Genomic DNA, 20,002 nt, shown 5'->3' on the forward strand with positions numbered 1-20,002 from the left:
TGTTCCTGCACATCATATGAAGAAATACTTGCCTTTTAATGGCGATCCAATTACAACCGCTTACAGTAATAGCCTAATAGGCGGAGGTGGCGGTGTTGGGCAGTTGCCTAAGGTGGTGGTTCTTCTGTAAGAATAGCTTTGCCCTTATTTGATATTATTTTTAAAAAATTAATCTATTTTTGTATTTTATTAAAATATTATTTTTATTGATATTAGGGCTCAAAAGTTGCCCTTATCTTGTATAAATCCAATTACTTTCAATCAATTATCAATTGCCATCTTTTTTTCTTTATGCATTAATATATTAACAATAGGGATTGTGGAAGAACCTTCATCATCCTTTCTTTTGCAAAGATACCAATTTGCATCTCAGTTCATCTTAGGATCAGAGGTGAAGCATCATGCAAGGTTCTCTGATTTTAAGGGCAACAAAAGTGGAACCAGAAAGAAATAGAAGAGTTCACATCTATGCTCCACTAGAGGGATTCTCACAATTGCCTCACAGCACATTCCCACCTTCTATTGGGAACATCTCCCATTAACAAGTACAGAAGATGATGAGACATCATTGGAAGATGTTCCCAATATAAGGTGGAGATGTGCTGTAGGGCATTATGGGGCGCCCACTTTGTGAGGCACAAATGTGAACTCAAATAGAAGTCTTACCAAAACAGAATAATTGGAGAAAACTTTGGCTATTAGGAACCAACAAATATCTATTGGCTCCCCCCACAGAACACGCCACACAGAATATCCCAACTGTGCATTGGCAACATTTCCTCGTAACAAGTATGTGAGATGTTCTAAATGCATGCTCAGAGGTGTTGTGGGGCACATTCTGAGGAGACAATCTGAACTCAGGACCATCAGCTTGGGTTGTTGGGACTGTTTTTGGGCATATGCCACACAGAACATCCCTGCTTGTCTTTTCTGGTCAAATGAATATTAATGCAAGTACTCTTTTGCCCTACACCCATGGTTTCGCTAGAACATTTCCAAACAATATCAATTTTAAGCATTATATTTAAATCAAATCAAATTGGATTTTATAGGATAGAGGTGGTTTTCCTCTATAAAAATTATTTAAAAAAAAAAAGAAGTGGTTTTCCTCTATAAACATTGACAAATAGAAACAAGTGGGGTTTGGATCAACCTTAAAGGGATTGAATCCAAGCATGAAATAATATGGATTACATCTTGGTGCCATGTAAGGGCGTTTGGTCTGGTGGTATGATTCTCGCTTCGAGTGCAAGAGTAGGGCATTTTATGTATTTTCAAGTAAAGGTCAACGTGTATACTGTGTAGTGGTGGTCACTGGTTACTTAGTCAGCAGATCTGTTTTCAATTTTTCATCCCAAGGCTCTGCAAAAAAACAAAATGGACGATGCACCAACCGGGAATCGAACCCGGGTCTGTACCGTGGCAGGGTACTATTCTACCACTAGACCACTGGTGCGTTAATGTCTAAGGGAAACCATATTAAATATTTTAAAAAGAGCATCCCCCATAACATCTTGTGTATTATGTTATTATTCATAGGAGATGCTCCTATTACACAGTGGTATTGTTGTCTATTATGTTATTATTGATTGTATGAACGAACTATATCCTACAAGGTGGTGCAAATGTTCAATGTTTTCGAACCGTCATTGATCTAGACAGTTGGACCGTTTGGCTCGAAAATCGTCCAGGCAACCAGTCCTGTTTCACCTTTAACCCATTTCTAGGTAAAAACCATTAACTTGGTCAAAGAACCGTTGACCCAAGTGGTTGAACCATCAATTTGTTTGACCCAAAAAGTAGTTCACAGTTTAAGAAAGTTGTAGAGGATAGAAAGGGGAGAAACTGAGACATGAACTTAGATATATGATCCAACGGAGAGAAGAAGAAGAAGAAGAAAATTGTAGAAGTTGGAGAGAAATCAACCAGTTCGGATTTGAGATATATGTCTGTTGCTGATGCCTTGCTGTCACCATTGCCATTATCATCGCCATCGAGCGTCGAATCTGCCTCTTCCTCTTCCTTCTTCTTCCCTCCTTCCTTTCTCTCATTTTCTGTTTTTTCTTTTCTCTCCTTCCTTTCTTTCCTTCTTTTGTTCCTTCTTTCTCAACCAATAACCACAATCTCTTCTCCTTTCTCAGATAAAATATTTTCCCTAATAATGCAAATTGTCTGAACCATTCAATCCGAATGGTCAAACTGCTGACCCAGAAATCGCTAGCTAGAACGATTCTGTTTCCGGGTCGATTTTTAAAACCTTGGGATGGTATTCGACATGGTTTGTGTTGAACAAAACTATATTCAATCCAACCAATAAATGAGGAAAAATCAAACCCATCCCACATATAGTATTTTTGTACTAAACCAAGTTTATGAATGGGATTGTTAATGGATTAGATATTAATCCAACCCAATCTAATCAATATTTTAATTAGTCCAATTCAATATGTATTATTGGACCATCTAACCTGTTCAAATTGATTTTAATTCAGATTGGATTCAATCAAAACCTAATCCATTGAAATCTCTACTCTTATATTTCTATCAATAAATCGGATATTGGTTCAACCAGACCCAGTTCAATATAAATTCAATTGGACCATTAAGTATGGACTGATCTAGTTAAATATGTCTTATTGGACTTATTAACTGTCCAATATTCCGTTCAAAATAATTTTGATTTGAATAGATTCCAACCCAAACCCAATCTATCGATGCTCCCATCCATGCATACAATTATATCAATTATACCGGGAAAAAAAACTATATCCATGTTGCAAATGTCAACTGTCGGGTTTAGCACTAGTTCACCCCATCCCGAATAAGGTTCGATTAGTGCAAGTTTACCACTAAACCTAAATACTAATACACACCCCTGTCTCTACGTTCTGAATTAATTTATTGACGATCAAATCGATAGAGATAAATTGCTTTTTTGTGTTGTTGTTTTCAGATGTATGTTCCAAATGTGATTTTATTAAACGGATAACCATCTCTTTTCTCTTTGTCAATAAAAGTTCATTCTTCTTTCTTTCATGAAATATTAATGGTGTTAGATTCTAACTAATTGCTCCAAGGAACTAAGGTAGTCATGTTTGGTAATGAGGCAAAATCCATCTTACCCAAGGTTTAAAGTATCCATGCATATCAAATGATTACCCTCTATCATCAATTTCTCTATGCAATTCTTATCATTACGCCTCTCTCTCTCTCTCTAGAAAACTATTAAATTTGTCTTACACTCTTAATCTCTATTATTAAATCTAACTCTCGAACATTAGGCTGAGTTTGGAAACGATGCAAATAAGTGTGAATACAAATATGTAAAATGTAAAACGGTCTATAAAAATTGTAAAGTTGGGTTAGTTTTGCATTTACCTTTTTACCAAACAGACTTTTAGCTATGATGCAAACACAAATTCCAATAAAGCATATCTTTTTTATCTAGAGAAGTATGGACAAACCCAATGCAGATTTCTGATTTTCACTGCAGAGCTATAAACATTCGAAATGGTAATGACCCACACTCTATGCGCCAATGCCCGCCCGTGAATTGGCATCAATTCTGAACTGGCACCTACCACAACAGTACTTTGTGCCTATAAATTCTGACCCTGGGCTGAACCGTCTTTCTCCATTTTTTTATCAAAAGCCCACTTGAATGCAAATTTACTTTTTTTTTTATTGATATACTTTTCCATCTTATTATCAAGGTAAATATGCATTGAAAAATGTGTTTTTTGTCATTTGTCAATACATAGATGTAATGTTTCCAAACACAGACAAAAGTGAACCAGAGTGCAAATTTACCCTAAACCGGGATTTAGACTCCATTTGCATCATTTCCAAATGCAGCCTTATGTCCTATATTTCAGATAACTAGACAAATTCAAATTTGTGTAATTGACCTTATCAAAGGCATTAACTTTTCCAACTTTTAACACCCATAATTTTTTGGTACGAAAGCTAGAATAAGAAGGTTTGAACTTTGGTCTTTAGGTTAAAAGACAAAAAAAAAAATCATGTACTACACCATGCTCCATTTGTTTGTCATAGTTATATGAACCTTAAGTTTTACTTTTAAGTTTTCTTTTTTTTTTTAGTGGACATTTGCTAATAAATATTTAAAATTGATTACTAAATTTCTTATATTTATAAATATTAACAAAGATTATATCAATTTATGAAAATTAAGATATGATCTTCCATAATTTCTTTTGATATTTCCCAAATTATATCCCGATAGTTTATACTTCACATTAAGGCATGTATTTCTTATGTGCATGCGATTTGTTTGTAATAATTTAAAACTTATACTTAGTGTTATCAATATACTTTTTGGATTTACTTGAGTTTCCTAATGTTTCCCATGCCTGTACAAAATGTATGCTAGCAGGATTGTCCCTCATTGGCTTTGATTCTCTTGTTGTATCAAAGGGTTAAGGCTCCATTCATTTTCTTCATTCGGTCATTTATCTAGGTAAGTGGGGAACACTTATTTGTGCAAATGCATTATCCATGTTATTTGTTTTGCAGGTAAGTTAAACAATCATCATTTTATTATAAAAAATCATTATTAAAAAGAATAATTTTGTCCAATCATGTGTTAACGTGGAAAAATTACTGTTTACTTGCTTGGATATCTAGAGAAAAATCATTTATGTGGAATCCAAAATTTATCAAAGAAAGAACATAAGATTGCTGGCCAACAGGAATTGACCAACTGTCCCCCTCATTTACCCGAAAAACGAACAGGGCCTAAGAGTTTAATCTATTTTCTTCCATCTTACTACTTATTAGGCTCTGTAATGCAATTTAATTTGTATAAATACCAATAATGGGAGAGCAAATAAAAGTACAAATTCTGTTTAGTGTTTATATTAGATTTTTGCTTTATTTTGTTTGAGGGTGCATTTTATTTCATATGCATCACAAACAAAGAAGCCAAAGTATGGGCCCATGGAAACTGAAATCCATGATGCTTTTTTCAGTATAGGCCCATGGAAAGCCCCAGGTCCGGATGGTATGCATGTTGCGCTTTTACAGTGGGGTTGGCCATTATTCAATGCAGAAGTTACAGCTTGTGTACAACACATTTTTCAACATCCCTAAGATATTGTTACAATCAATTCTACTAATTTATGTCTGATACCAAAAGTTGACAATGTCGAAACTGCTGAAGATTTCTGGCCCATTAGATTATGCAATGTGTTATATAAATTAATTGCAAAAATGGTCACTCGAAGGCTGCAACTTATTCTCCTTGGATTAATATCCCCATGTCAGAGTGCTTTCACACCGGATCACAATATTACAGATAACTCTATCATCACCCAGGAGGTGCTTCACTTCATGAAGGAACAGAAGGCCGGTTGAGGGCAAAACATGTCAGAACTAAAAATTTCTGGTTTGTACCGTCCTCTCCCTCAGGATTGTATATTTGGCGAGGCATTTTAAAGATGAGAGATGCCTCGCACCAAGATTGCCATTGGCTTATTGGGGATGGGTGGACTGTTGATGCAATGCACGACCCTTGGCTACCGAATTCCCTCTACTATGGCTTCCACACCAAACCACAACATTAAAGTTGCAGAGTTTATTGACCACTCCTCTATGATTTGTCGTAGCAATCAGATTGCAATTTCCTTTGATTCACTTACTACTCAATCTATTATCTCCATTTGGCTTCCTTTATAGGCTAACACAATGCCAGACAAATTAGTTTGGAAGCTGATTCCTCATGGATGCTATACTACAGCATCAAGTTACAAGCTTTTAATTTCTATGCAGCCTGTTTCTTCAAGACAAAACTTTTTAGCTTCTAACATTATTTGTTGTCAATTTTGGAGTTTCGAGAATGTTGGTCCTAAATTGCTCATTTTCATTAGGAGGTTGCTCCAAAATGCTTTACCCACCAGAAGTAAACTCCATAAAATTCTTCGTTTCTATAACAACATATGTCCTTTGTGTGAGTCGGCTATAGAGACAGTGGACCATTTATTTCTATACCGCCCATTTTCTAGATTGGTGAGGTTTGGTTCATCTATGAGCTTTAAACATAATTCATACCCAGAGCAGAGCCTATCAAAATGGATTTTTCTTGATTTGTAATCAATACTTCAATATCCTTCGTCACATTTGGCTTGTCCAGAATGCCCTCATTGTCAATCATCAACACCAATTCCCTGAGATCATCATAGAGAAGGCTCGTGTGGACTGACAGTTGCATTCTGATGTTATTCATAACCCTTTAGCGGTATCTAATGAGAACAATTCATTGACCCCAACTACAGTGACCCATTGGATCCCACCACCAAGAGGTAGTGTGAAAAACAATTTCGGTGGTGCCACCGCTACTGATAAACATGGCATTGATATCACTATTTGGGATAATAATGGTTCATTTCTTTTTGCACGTGCTATTCCAAAACCTCTCAACATGCAATCTTCACTGAAGCCTTAAATCTTTGGGAAAGCCTTTGATTTGTCTCTTTTCTTGGTATTTCTACTATCATAATTGAAGGTGATGCACAACTTTTGATTAATATATTGTTGAAGGATACCCTTACCCCTCCATGGAGTATCTACACTCTTCTTATGGATTACAAGAGGTTCCTATCTCACCTTCAAGACTACTCAATTACATTTGCTCTCCAAATTTGTAATTGGGCTGCCCATAGACTTGCTAAACATGCTTTGTCTTATTCTTCATCTGTCACTTGGTATGTAGCACTTACTTTCTTAATTCCTTCTCTGGAATCTGATGTAACTGATTGTTGATTGGATCATCCTTTGGGAATTTTCAAAAAAAAAAAAAAAAGTAAAACCCTAAAACAACCAGCATGCACATTTTTATTTATGTGAGAGCCATGTACACCGTTGGAGCCATTGTAGAAGACCTTGCTTCCCTCTCTTTATAGGGTTCAATTCATTCTTGAGTCTGCAATTGTCATAATTAAACTTATGTTGGAAGATACCCTTCCTCCTTTATCGCTGATTGGAGAAGTTCTTTATCTCACCCAGAGTCTTTTTCAGTTGCTGATCATATAAATTGGGAAGCCAACCAGCCAGCCTATATTATAGCCAAACATGCACTCTTAGAAGATACAAAATTCAGATTTGCTCCTCGCGTACCTCACACCAAATTCATAGAACATTGCAATTGTGCATTGGGAACATCTACCCATAAATAATAACATGTGAAAATTCTTGATTAGTACCCTATACTTTAGGCCTAGCACGATAATTTAGTACTGGAACTATCAAAACATGCAAATCTAATACCTAACATTAATCAATCGTTAAATGGCATTTGAAAAGACATGAATGCCCTTCGAGTGTAATTTAATTTTTTTTATCAACCAACCAAATCTAATACCTGGCATTAATCAATCGTCTGAGTGGGCATTTTGATGACCCCAACTTTCTTGAATAGAAGAGGCAAAGATTTGGAACTGTTCATTTTTTGGCAACATTTGGATGGTTGATAAAGAAAATTAGATGATACTCGAAAGACATTCATCTCTTTTCAAATGCCACTTAATGACTGATTAGCGATAGGTATTAAATTGGTACGTTTTGAAAGTTTGGATGCTGAATTATCGTGTTTTAAAGTTTGGAAACCAAAATGACACTAGGCCAGAAGTACAGAGTACTAATTGGATATTTCCCCTAATAACATCAACTACATACATGTATTCTCTCATGGCATGGCTGTAAGGTGAGCTTTGTGAGGAGCAAATCCAATCACAAAACACATCTCATACATGGGACTCTTGCCCAAATTTTTTAGAGTACATCGTAAAAATCTCTAAATGTCTGGCCGAAATTGCCTCTTAATAGCAATGCAACTTTTGCCAAAAAAAAATAGCAATGCAAATTTGCATTTCAAAATAAATAAATGGAACAAAAGTAAATAGAAATTTGCACTCACATACATTTGCACCAATACAAATAAAACTACTTTTAAAGCAGGCTATATATTTTATTTTATAATGCATGATATATTATATATGAAACTCTCATAAAATAACACATAATATATTATATAACTTTTTATGTTTATCTAAGTTATCATATATATATATATATATATATATATATATATATTATACTTCATATTTAATATACTGTAACCATTATAATAGGTGTTTCTTTGAAGGGCTAATCAAGCACTATTGAGGCATTAATCGAGGTGGGTTAAAATATTGGAGGTTAAACGCCCAAAGGGTTCAGTGGGTGTAGCCAGAGGAGGCACATTAACCCTATGTAGACCATTAATTATATATTTGGTTCCGTGGGCGTTTATAGATGATCCATTTATTGCTTCAAATGTTAACATTTAATTGTATATTCTTATTAAAACACTTTTTATTTCAAGCGTTTCTTGTTTTTGTTGTTTCGTTGGACATTATTTTAAATGTTTTTTACTTTTCATCTCAAATTAGCACCCCATAAAAGTGTGCCATATAATCATTTTGTTTCAAGAAATATTGGGGCATTGGGGAAAACAAGAACTTGATGTTTCCTCAAATGCCCCATGCACATAAAGTAAAGTGTTTCAATTTTTTAGTGTTTATTTGATAAACGGTGAAACCAAGCAGTGGTTTCATATGCAATAAACGCCAATGACTATGAGGTGTTCATGTGGTAGCGTTTTTTCAATAAACACACATAGAACCAAACACCCTCAAAAACAATTTAAGTGTAAGTGGCATACAGTAATTCCCTAACAATCCTCTGAAGTCTGAATGGCAAAAAAAAAAATGAGTACCCTGAACCTTGATGAGACACCTCACACCTGTATTCTAGGTGTCAAATAGGTTAAAAAAATGTAAATTATATAAAACATCAGTCCAATCTGCTCAAAAAAGAAAAAAAAAATGTATTTCAACACGTTGGGATTTCTTGCCAATAAAACTTGTTTCAACACCCTACCAACTTGATTCAACACCACATCTCACCATGAGATTGAGACTCATCATAAAAGTGGGATCTACCATGTATCAGACATGCAATGTCAAATCATGTTGGCAAGTTTTCGGAATGTAATTTGTTCGAAGGTGATCCCGACTCTATTCCATCATGATTTATGTTTACACATAACATGCATGATGGGTCCTAATCTTATGATATGTCTCGGTTTCATGGTGAGATATGAGGACACAAATCATGTCGGTATTATGCTGGAACAGTTTTTGTTGTGAAAATCTCAGGTGCCCAACTGGATTTGGTTCTTACAAAACAATCCTCACAATCCCTTGCAGTCATGTATTGAAGATATCTCTCTAATAAATATGAAAATATTCCCAATGCACAGGTAAGAGGATGGTGTGACCCAAACCGTATGATTACAATTTGTGAGAACTGGATTTATTCCTGCAACCTTTAATAAGCTCAATCCCCCTTTCTCACCCCCACCCACCATCCACAAAGTTGCTACATTAAATTAATATTTAGAATTTTAAAATTCCTAGGCCTCCTGGAACCAAAGCAAAAAAGTACTCTACTTCCTGGTTGTACTGTTTCAAACCAGCTGTTCAATCTTAATGGATTTGGGGTTATGTGTCTTAATGGCCATAAAATGCGCATGGTGGTTCCACATGGATCTGATCAAGTTCAAAGGCTCATCAGGGACTTCGAATTCTCCATCTAGTTCTTCTCGAACAAGGGCTCAGAATCTAACTCAGGTGCTCCAAGTGAAGGTAACTTGAAATCAAGAGGTTCCCAAGGCTTGGAACTAGTGTAGCCCCGCTTGCATTTTTCGCCTTCTTGATTGTTCTTGTTGTTCCTTTATGGTTTTTGGAACGTGCCTTCCAAGCACCAAATTCCTTTGCGGTGCACCCCAGAGACCCATCTGATCCAAAGAAACATGGTTAAGATTGTAGTCTCTAATAACACCAATGGAAGATTATCTAATCTAAGAGAGAGTAGTTCTCAGAGTTTACATAGTGGAATGGTAGAACCTCATGTGGTTGAGGCTGGAAATTTGATCATATCAGTTCAGGTTCTACATAATGTGACCAAGAATTTTGCTCTAGAAAATGAGCTAGGACGTGGTGGTTTTGGGGCAGTTTATAAGGGGGAACTAGATGATGGGACAAAAATAGCAATCAAGAGAATGAAGGCTGGTGTGATTAGTAACAAGGCTGTGGATGAAGATGAATTTCATGCTGAAATTGCACTAACTATTTAGTGTTATTCCAAGTCCTACATCGCCTTTCTCTCTAAAAGGATAGGTAACTCAAGCCAATTCAAGCTTAACAATTAAGTGAGGCTCATGCCTTGTTTTCGATGCCATAGGCCTAAAGTCTAACCAAGCTCAATTTAACTTTGGCTTGTATAATTTTTCTTTTTGTAAGTATTACATTTATATATTATTTAGGTTAAATCTTTAAATAAATTAAATTTTATTATTTGATTTCATGGGCTTAAAGTCTTTACTTATTAGGCCTGAAAAGACTGTAAGCTTGGCCTGGGCCTATGAAGGGATGGGCTTGGGCTTACAATCTAGGCCCAGGGTGCGGGTCAGGCCGAGCCTGGGCTTAACTTAAAGTCCTTATAATTGGTGCTATACCTGGCTTGGGCCTGGCCCATAATCAGCCCTACCTCCTATCGGACATATTGTGTTGAAATTTTAAACCTTATATGCACCTAGTAACATGTAGGGATGTACCCTAATCCAATAGGCTTTGTGTTTAATCCCAACCTAAGGGTGCAATTTGATTGCGCCCAATCCAAGTCCGACCTGATCCAATCTAAGCTCTTCCATATGTTGGGTCTATACTTTTAGGCTTTGGGCTCAGGTTGGACTTGGGTTATGGCGTTAGGTAGCTTGAATCCATCCTGAGGTTGGCCCAACCCAACCCAATAACAAACAAACACATATGTTCATTTTATCCAAATTGTATTGGGCTAAGCATAGGCTGGGCCAGGCCCAAGCTTGAAGTTCGTATTTTAGGATTGGGATGGGTTGAACCTCAACCCGACCCGGCCCACCCAAATTAGCCTACAAACTGCCCTATAAATAAAGTATGTATTGCATTTTTTGATGCTTGCTATTGGGGCTCCCGTAACATTTCTTGGTAATAGGTAAGTGTTAAATCCCAAAATGAACTTGCCATCCCATATGGCGTGAGTTGGGGCATCAAAGGAGACCAAAGATGAAAACCATAGACAAAGAATAAAATAAATAAAACAAGGAATAAAGGGATTAAGAACACTATTTATTTGCTATAAAGAAAAGATAAAATACTTGCTATCTATTTAAAATATTCAAGTAGGGATTTCAATGGCTTGATCAGGCTCAAAACAAAGTGACCCAATGTATATAGGATTTGGATTTGCGTTATGTATACCACTTATTATAATTGGATCAGAATCGTTTTTGGTTGTTCCCAATACCTAAACTGATTAAGGTTGTGTTTGGTAGCATTATTTTCTTTTGTTTTATTAGCCAGCACCGTTTTTGTTTTTACTTAAAATGTTTTGGGTTGATCAATACAAAATTTGGTGAGATAAATGTTGTCACATTTAAAAATTACTTTAATTAGAATGATTAGGACTTCACCCAATCCAGAGAAACACCAATTTGATGTTTATAAAAACAACCTCATACATGCATTTTTAAGGTATGCCCATTTAAATAAAAAATAGACTCAAATAACAATTGAATACGAATTTATATTGATCAACCTAAAATGTCTTAGGTAAAACAATAATGATATCAAATAAAACCAAAGTTTACACATATGAATGTTGGTGTACCTATTTTTTCTCTTACATCGATAAATAGGTTGTTATTTTTTCTCATGATAATTTTATAATATATATATATATATATATATATATATATATATATAAGAGAGAGAGAGAGAGAGAGAGAGAGAGAGAGAGAGAGAGAGAAAGAAAGGTGGTCTACGTCAGAGGGCCTCTCCTTGCTCCAAACCCCCATGCTTGTCTCTCCTTAATTCTCCCTCCCTCCCCCTTTCCACCACTCCTATTGAGCCAAGTCAGCATACCCCCTCCCCCTTTCTCTATCCAGTTGTGAAACAGCCTCTTCCCTTTTTTTAAAAGAAATCTAATCCCTTTGATTATAGGCACCAATATCTCTCTCTCTCTCTCTCTACTAGATTATACTCACCACAGAATAACCCCCCTCTCTATTCATTCACAGTTTACAAATGTGACGGATCTTCTTCTTTTTTGTTTTTCTTGCCTTAAACACATTAAAAATTTAGAACACCACAAAGACTCATGAACCTCCATCTTTTTGCCCATTTTGCTATTTTTCATCCCTATTATTCCACAAAGAAAAACTTAGTGCAACATCTCTTGAAACTAATGCAATAGAAAGTACAAAAGAAATCATCCATCACATAAGGTCATAGGAATGTTGTGGGTAAACCATTCTTTAAGGTAAGTTCTAAGTTTTTGCTTAAACAAAGATTAGTTTGAAACTTTTGCTTCAAGTTTTAAGTTTCCATTTTTTTGTAGCTAAGTTGTCATTTTGAGTATAGTCCCGTAGTTTCTCTTAAAAGAAAGTTTTTTTGCATTGCAGGTATACTACTGATTTTATAGAGTTTTTCAGACTTCATAGTGGTTTTCTTCTTGCATTTTGACGTTTAAAAGGGTTTGTGTTTTATTTGGAAGTAACGGTGCCAAGCAGGATTGTTAAAGTCTAAAGAGATGCTACTCCTGAATTAGGGAAATAGTTGGTCTAAAGAGGTAAAAATTCAGTTTTGATTTGATGAAATGGCCAATGTTTGCTATGATTGATCCAGACGCAGCCGGTAATACAATAATCAAATGTATTAGGGTTAATCCATATGTGATGTCGGGTGAAGAAGAAAAGACATTGGGTTTACATCGACCAACCATCAATTGGCCATAAATTAGAGTTAATGCACGAAAACACGTTTTTGAATGAGGTAAGGCATCAAAGATATTAACGGGCACTTTTGAGCTATAAGTAAATATGTATTGTTAGATGACTAGCTGTTGTACTTTTTGTTCTTTAGGCTATGTTTGGTTTGAAGAAAAGGTAGAGAAAGGAAGGGAAAGGTAAGGAAACCTATATAAGATTTGTAAAGGTTTTTCTACCTTTTCCTTCCTTTCCCTACTTTTTTTTTTTTAAACTAAACACAGTCTTAATGAATTTTTATTTGCCAAAGAAATATATGTTTGTGGAACTTGAGTGGCAATATGTTAATTGGCTGGTAGCCTGATGGGCTGGCCCAGCCAGTCTATTTTTTATCAGGCTTAGACAAAATTTTAGGCCAACATGCTCAGTCTCGGGCTTTCAAGATAAGCCTAGCTCAAGCCCAAACTGAGTCGGATATTATCATATATAAATTTCAATAAACTATACAGCAATTGTAGGAAAAAAAAACAAGTTTTATGAACTTTATGATTAATGGAATAGGGAATGGCAAATTTTGAAGCCAACTTACCATTCAAATGATCAACATTGGATATTTTGGTAATTTTTCCACTTTTGTCAGCTCAAGATAATGAAGGGATGTAGATGCAACAATGTCAAAAGGTTCAAGAGAGGAAAAGTGCTATTAGCAGAAAGCAGGGTATTGAACTATGGTCCCGTTTGGCACATCTTTTCACGCGGGCTGTTGACTTTTTAGAAGCCTGACAGCCCGTATTTTCGTCATTTCCCATTTTGGGTTATTTTTGAGAAGCTCCAAATAGAATTTTCACTTTTTTTTTTCAATTCATCTTCATGCGTAAAGACACACCTTAACTAAATGGTCTTCAAGCTGCTAAGATCTTAATGCAAAAAATTCATATCGCCTTTTGATTGTGTCTACTAGAAGATCTTCTAAAAAAAGACTTGCCAAACAGCCCCTTAATTAACCACTTATTAATTGGGGTTGAATTGATTCATGCCTATTAATAACAGTTTAAACTGGTTATTAAATTAATATTACATTAATTTAAATTTATTTTTCAATATAATAATAGGGAAAATCTATGATGCAGAAAAGATATGGTATGGGAAGAGTCTTGACCAATCGAAACCCACCCATGAATTTTGATAAATAACACCTGATTGGGTACCAGGTTTTTGATTCTAGTAGACTGGTCAAAAAAACTTCAGATATGGTATCTTTTCCATATAATAATAATAATAATAATAATAATAGTAGTAGTAGTAGTAATGGTTATTCCATTTTAATTAAAAGATAGCATATTAATAATTAATATATATATATATATAATAGTTAATTTTTACTTATAAAGCTATATAACTCATTAACCAATGGATATTCTTGAAAAAAATTGGAATTTTCTATATGAACTTGAAAAGTATACAAATTTATTAGTTTTAAAATTTAGTTTCATTAAATTAAATGCCAATTAGAGGTTGATAATATTACCCATTAATAAAATAATGGTTGGGTTGGATTTGGATTGGCTCACCCAACTCAAGAAAAGGTTATTTTTCTTCAATTTTGCTTTGACAGGGCTTATGTACTGCATGGTTCTCGTGTGTGCCAAGTTTGGGCACTGAATTAGGCATTGAGTCAATGGTTGAGTAATTTAATTAACAGATGAGCGATTAAACATAAATTTACCTTAATTGTAATTCATTGTTAATAAACAGTACATTTTAATTACTATAAATATAATTAGCAGTAAATTTCATTAAATTAACCATAATTTATGATAATTACTAACAATTTTTGGATTTAGTGAAATTTTCATTTATCTTATTGTTGGATATTGAATTTTCCCGTGCATCGCATGGGATCTGCTAGTATTATCATATACCAAAGGTTATTGATATGACATCATCTCGACCACCAATTAAATGGCAAAACACAAGTCTGAGTTGAGAGCAAAATGGAGAAATTGCAAATGAGAAAGAATGGAAACTCCAAAGGAGGAAGGCCGAAGTCGGACGATTTAGCTGTTTAGACCATTTTACATTTACTTTAGGGTATGGTTTAGCTAATTGACTAAGTGCACATTTACTGTTTGAAAATTGACTAACACTATCATTACAATTGACTAACTCTACCCTTACTGTTAGATTCTATTAATATTCCGTCATAGGCACATGACATGTAATTTTTTAAAAACCCAATTTTACCCTCCACCACCGACCTTGCTCTCTTTCATTTTACCCTCCACCTCCCATCTCCCCCTCTTTCACCATAGATCTCTGATCTCTCCCATTTGCTCTCATTCTCTTCTCAAGAACTGCTTGAACTACAGAGGTTGAATGCTATAGGGGAATTGCAATTACGACCTTCCCCCTCTTCCTTTTCCCTCTCGTTCTCTTCTCCGGAATCACCGGAATCGCCGGAGCTGTGGAGATCGAATGCTAACATTTGTAACATTTTGCTCCTGCAAGTTTTTCTCGACCATCTAAAACTCTGGTTAATTATTATGCCAATGAAATAGGTGAGTACATATCCAATGAGATGTTTGTTGGGTTATCTGCATCAAAGGACACTTCAGGAGAAGCATAGATGATCTTAGCTTGGAGCTTTAGTAATAATGGATTTGACTCTTTGCCTGACATAAACACAACGAAATTGTCAAGTTTTACACTGCATCTTCCACATTCACAGTCGTCATATTCTGTGGGAGCTATATTAGGAATCGATGCTTCTTCTTTTGCAGTTATAATTTTAATATTTTCTGGTTCTTATTGGTTTTGGTGAAGGAAGAGAAAAAGCGAAGAGGAGGACAACATTGAAGAATGGAGCTTGAGTACTAGCCCCACCGGTTCTCCTTCCAAGAGCTTAACGAAGCAACAAATCAATTTTCAAAAGAAAATCTTCTTGGGTTCAATAGTTTTGGCAAAGTATACAAAGGAACTCTACCCAACAACACAGAGGCTACAATCAAATGCGTCAACCATGATTCCAAGCTGGGATTGAGAGAGTTCATGGTCGAGATCTCAAGCATGGGCAGGCTGAAACACAAGAACTAAGTCCACATGATGTTGGTCTACGATTACATGCCTAATGGCAGCCTCAGCAGTTGGATCTTTGACAAGCCGAACCAACTATTGGGGTGGGAGGGACAACAAAGGGTGCTCGTCCATGTAGCAGAGGGCTTGAATTACTTGCATAATGGGTGGGACCAAGTGGTGCTGCATCATGACATCAAGTCTAGCAATAAATTGTCTTCTTTGGAACTGCCGCTTTTCTCCGGAATCACAGAGGTCGGTGCCCCTCTCGTTTTCTTCTCCAAAACCGTTGCAATTGCATAGGTCGATGCCCCTCTTGTTCTTTTCTTCGGAATTGTCGCAAATGCAGAGGTCGACACTCTAAATGTTCCACTGGTTACGACAATTAAGAGGTTGGGGAGCTTTGATTTTGCCTTTGACCTTCGTTCTACTGGTTACGACAGTTAAGAGGATGCGTACAAGGACTGGAGGCATTACTGTTTGAACAATTCCACAGGGATCGTGTTGCAGTGCACTAATATCTTTGTGAAGCCTTCAAGAACAATGCCCAGTTTGGTGTTACTCTAAATTAGACCAAAGCCCTGTGGCTTCTTGCCACATATGGGGTCAATCCATATCTGAGTATCTCTCAGATCTGCAAGGAACCTAGGCAAAGAAAATGAAAGGGAGAGGGAGAGATCTGAGTAATCTATAGTGAAGGGTAAAATAGTCTTTTTCATATTTCTGTTGACAAACAATAATACTTAAGAAGAATTAGTCAATTGTTAGAAACAGCTGGATGGTATTAGTTAATTTTTAAACAATAAAAATACACTTAGTCAATTAACTAAACCAGCACTAACTTCAAATGCATATGACATGGTAGTCTAGAAATGGCAGATTAGACTCGTGACAAACCTTTCCCCAAGAGCTGACACTCAGCAGGTTACCCAATTAATCCGCAACATTGATTTGAAGCGGCTCAACCGAAATGAAGGAGGAGATGGCAAAGCTGAGGTAAGTCGTGATCTTTCACTATACCGACCACTCGTTTATCATGGGTTCCTTGATTTCTGAGCAATCTTTCTTGTGCTTATGTCATGATAGAAATAGAAGAAAACTAAGATCGTAGTTGAGAGGTACTAGGACTGGGGGCTGACATGGGTAAGGCTTAAAACTCCTATTCCTCTTTGATTATGGGAAATTCAGTGAACTGTCAAGTGTTCATATTGTTTATGTATATGAACAGCTACGCAACCCTAAGGAAGTCACTAGAGAGGAATACAACGAGTTCTACATGAAGACCTTCAATGAGTACTTTGAATACTTGGACCCTCTAGCATCCTCACACTTCACTACAGAGGTAACAACAACAATAATAACGACAATACATGTGACAGTTGCATTGCAGAATGAAAATCCTAGAGATTATTTAGATATAGGATATCTTTAACAAATGGTGGAACTTATTTTTTATCACCTGAATTATCTGATACTCCCCCTCCTCCAATACGGGTGCATCTTGGGTGGGCTGTGCATTTGTTAAAATTTGAATGGGCCCACCTCAGATGTAGTGTAATTTGCTCAAATTGAATACCCAACGCGCACACCTACTTTCTACATGCACAAATATTTCATCATGCGGGCTATTATTTAGTGTGTTTTATTAAGCCTATAAACTTCATCTATTGCAGGGTGAAGTAGAGTTTAGGTCTATACTCTATGTACCAGTTATTGCTCCTACAGGAAGAGATGATATAATTAATCATAAAACAAGGAATATAAGGCTCTATGTTAAACGAGTGTTCATTTCAGATGACTTTGATGGAGAACTGGTAGGACATGGTCTTTCATGGTGGTCCACAATTCAAGGGAATATCACATTGTACTCCCCTTCTCTACAATCGGTTTGTTTACATCTGTCTGTTGTTTCTAATTGATCAGTTTCCAAGGTATTTGAGTTTCGTGAAAGGTGTTGTGGACCCAAATGATCTTCCACTCGATGTTTCTCATGAGATTCTTCAGGAAAGTCGAATAGTAAGTTAATTTGCCACATGACCCCAAACCTTTTAGAGACATCTCTTATTCTTGTTTTGTTGTTTATTTGAGTATTCATTGCCTAGTATAATTATCTTTATATCTTGGTTATAGGTAAGGATTATGAGGAGGCGATTGGTTCAGAAGGCTTTTGACATGATCTTCGGCATATCTATGAACGGGAATAGAGAGGTATGCCATTGTTTTTCTTCTATTTCTTTTAGTCTTTTTGGATTTTGTTGCGATGAGCAAGGATTCAACTGAAAGCATTTGTTAGAGATATTCCAACTCATGGAGGAATCAATCATTTTTTTTACTATGTTACAAAAGGACTACGAAAGGTTCTGGGAAAGCTTTGCAGAAAACCATTTTATTTGCATGAGGGCTATGTACATCCTCATCCTTATTTTTGAAATATTCCAACTCCTGGAACTGGAAGAAAAATAAAGTTGTTGATTGTTTGCTCAGTTATTTGTTTGTTGTGTCACACTAGGACTACTAGAAGTTCTGTGAGAACTTTGGCAAGAACTTAAAGTTGGGTTGCATTGAGGATCGTGAAAACCACAAGCGGATTGCTCCATTGCTTCGATTCTTTTCTTCTCAGAGTGATGAAGAGATGATCAGCTAAGATGAGTATGTTGAGAACATGAAACCGGAGAAGAAGGACTTATACCACATTGCATCAGACAGTCTGACAAGTGCAAGGAATACACCATTCCTTGAGAGGCTTATTGAGAAGGATTTCGAGGTATATGCTTGTCTTTGCCTGAATGATATATTATTTGGCTGATTTTGTCATAATCTTTTTCTTTGGCTGTTCGATTAACATTGTCACACACTGTTGCTGTAGGTTCTCTTCTTGGTTGATCCCATTGATGAAGTTGCCATCCAGAACTTGAAATCTTACAAAGAGAAATTTTGTTGACATCAGCAAGGAAGATTTGGATTTAGGTTAATCTCCACTACACATGCATGTGCACAGCCACACACAAAAAAGGGTCAAGATAGGGGGACAGAGCAAGCCTCTCTCTCTCTCTCTTCCATCATGTTGATTTTTGAAAGCTACTGTGAGGATAAATGATTCAGCCCAACTAGCTGATCTACCCATTTTTTTAATGGCCAAGAATAAATGGTTCAACTCCTCAGTGTTCATGTAAATTAATGACTAAAGTCTTTCTATCTGAAACCATGTGTCAGGTGATAAGAATGAGGAGAAAGAGAAGGAGACCGAGGAGTTTGGCCGAACTTGTGATTGGATCAAGAAGCGCTTGGACGACAAAGTTGCCGGTGTCCAGATTTCTAACCGCCTGAGCACATCACCATGGGAAGTTTGGTTGGTCTGCAAACATGGAAAGGCAAGCATCATCTTGTTTTAAGATCAAAGTTTTAGTTGTAGAAGTTTATGCATTATGTACTTTTGTCTTCATCAAAATACATATTTGCTCATTATTTATAATTTAAAAACTTTGCTGGTTAATGAAGGCACAAACAGTTGGGGACACATCTGGAGTTTATGCGAAGCCGGAGGGTCTTTGAGACTAATCCGGAGCACCAAATCATCAAAGACTCGAATGTAGGATGACCTATGACAAAGCTAATTTTTTTTGTCTCCCTATTCCGATGATACCGGTGTACCTCAACTATATGTAATAATTTTATCTCTCATGCAGGCTACATACAAGACTAGACCAGACGGTGGACATGCATTGAGGGCTATTGATCTTTTGTATGACACCGCTCTGATTTCTAGTGGCTCTACTGTGGATTCTCTTCTCATCTTTAAGCTTTTCAAATGGCTGAAATAGTGCCTTTCTAAATAAACTACTCGGTTGTTAATTGCATTGTCTATGGGGTTTAACGTTCATGTTCTTTATCTTGGTGCAGCCTGAAAATCCAGCATAGTTGGGTGGAAAGGTATATGAGATGATGGGCATGGCCCTCTCAGGCAAATGGACTATGCCAATTCTTGATAGCCAGCGTAGGGAGATGGGCAGCTTCGAAACCGTAGAGGCTATGGTGGTTAAACCGGTTGAGGTTGGTGGTCAGAAATAA

The 20,002-nt window shown here is 36.3% G+C and overlaps 1 non-coding gene and 1 pseudogene across 1 annotated transcript; one reads left to right on the forward strand and one right to left on the reverse strand.

The window, feature by feature from the left end:
• Nucleotides 1–1,385: 1,385 nt before the first annotated feature.
• On the reverse strand, nucleotides 1,386–1,456 carry TRNAG-GCC (transfer RNA glycine (anticodon GCC)). The gene has a single exon. It is a non-coding gene; the product is annotated as a tRNA-Gly (tRNA).
• A 15,448-nt stretch (nucleotides 1,457–16,904) lies between these two features.
• On the forward strand, nucleotides 16,905–20,002 carry LOC148851234 (heat shock protein 90-6, mitochondrial-like; annotated as a pseudogene).

This window comes from Nelumbo lutea, chromosome 5, assembly GCF_056320005.1.
Source record: "Nelumbo lutea isolate HS-2025 chromosome 5, American lotus-T2T, whole genome shotgun sequence".
Taxonomy (NCBI): Eukaryota; Viridiplantae; Streptophyta; class Magnoliopsida; order Proteales; family Nelumbonaceae; genus Nelumbo; species Nelumbo lutea.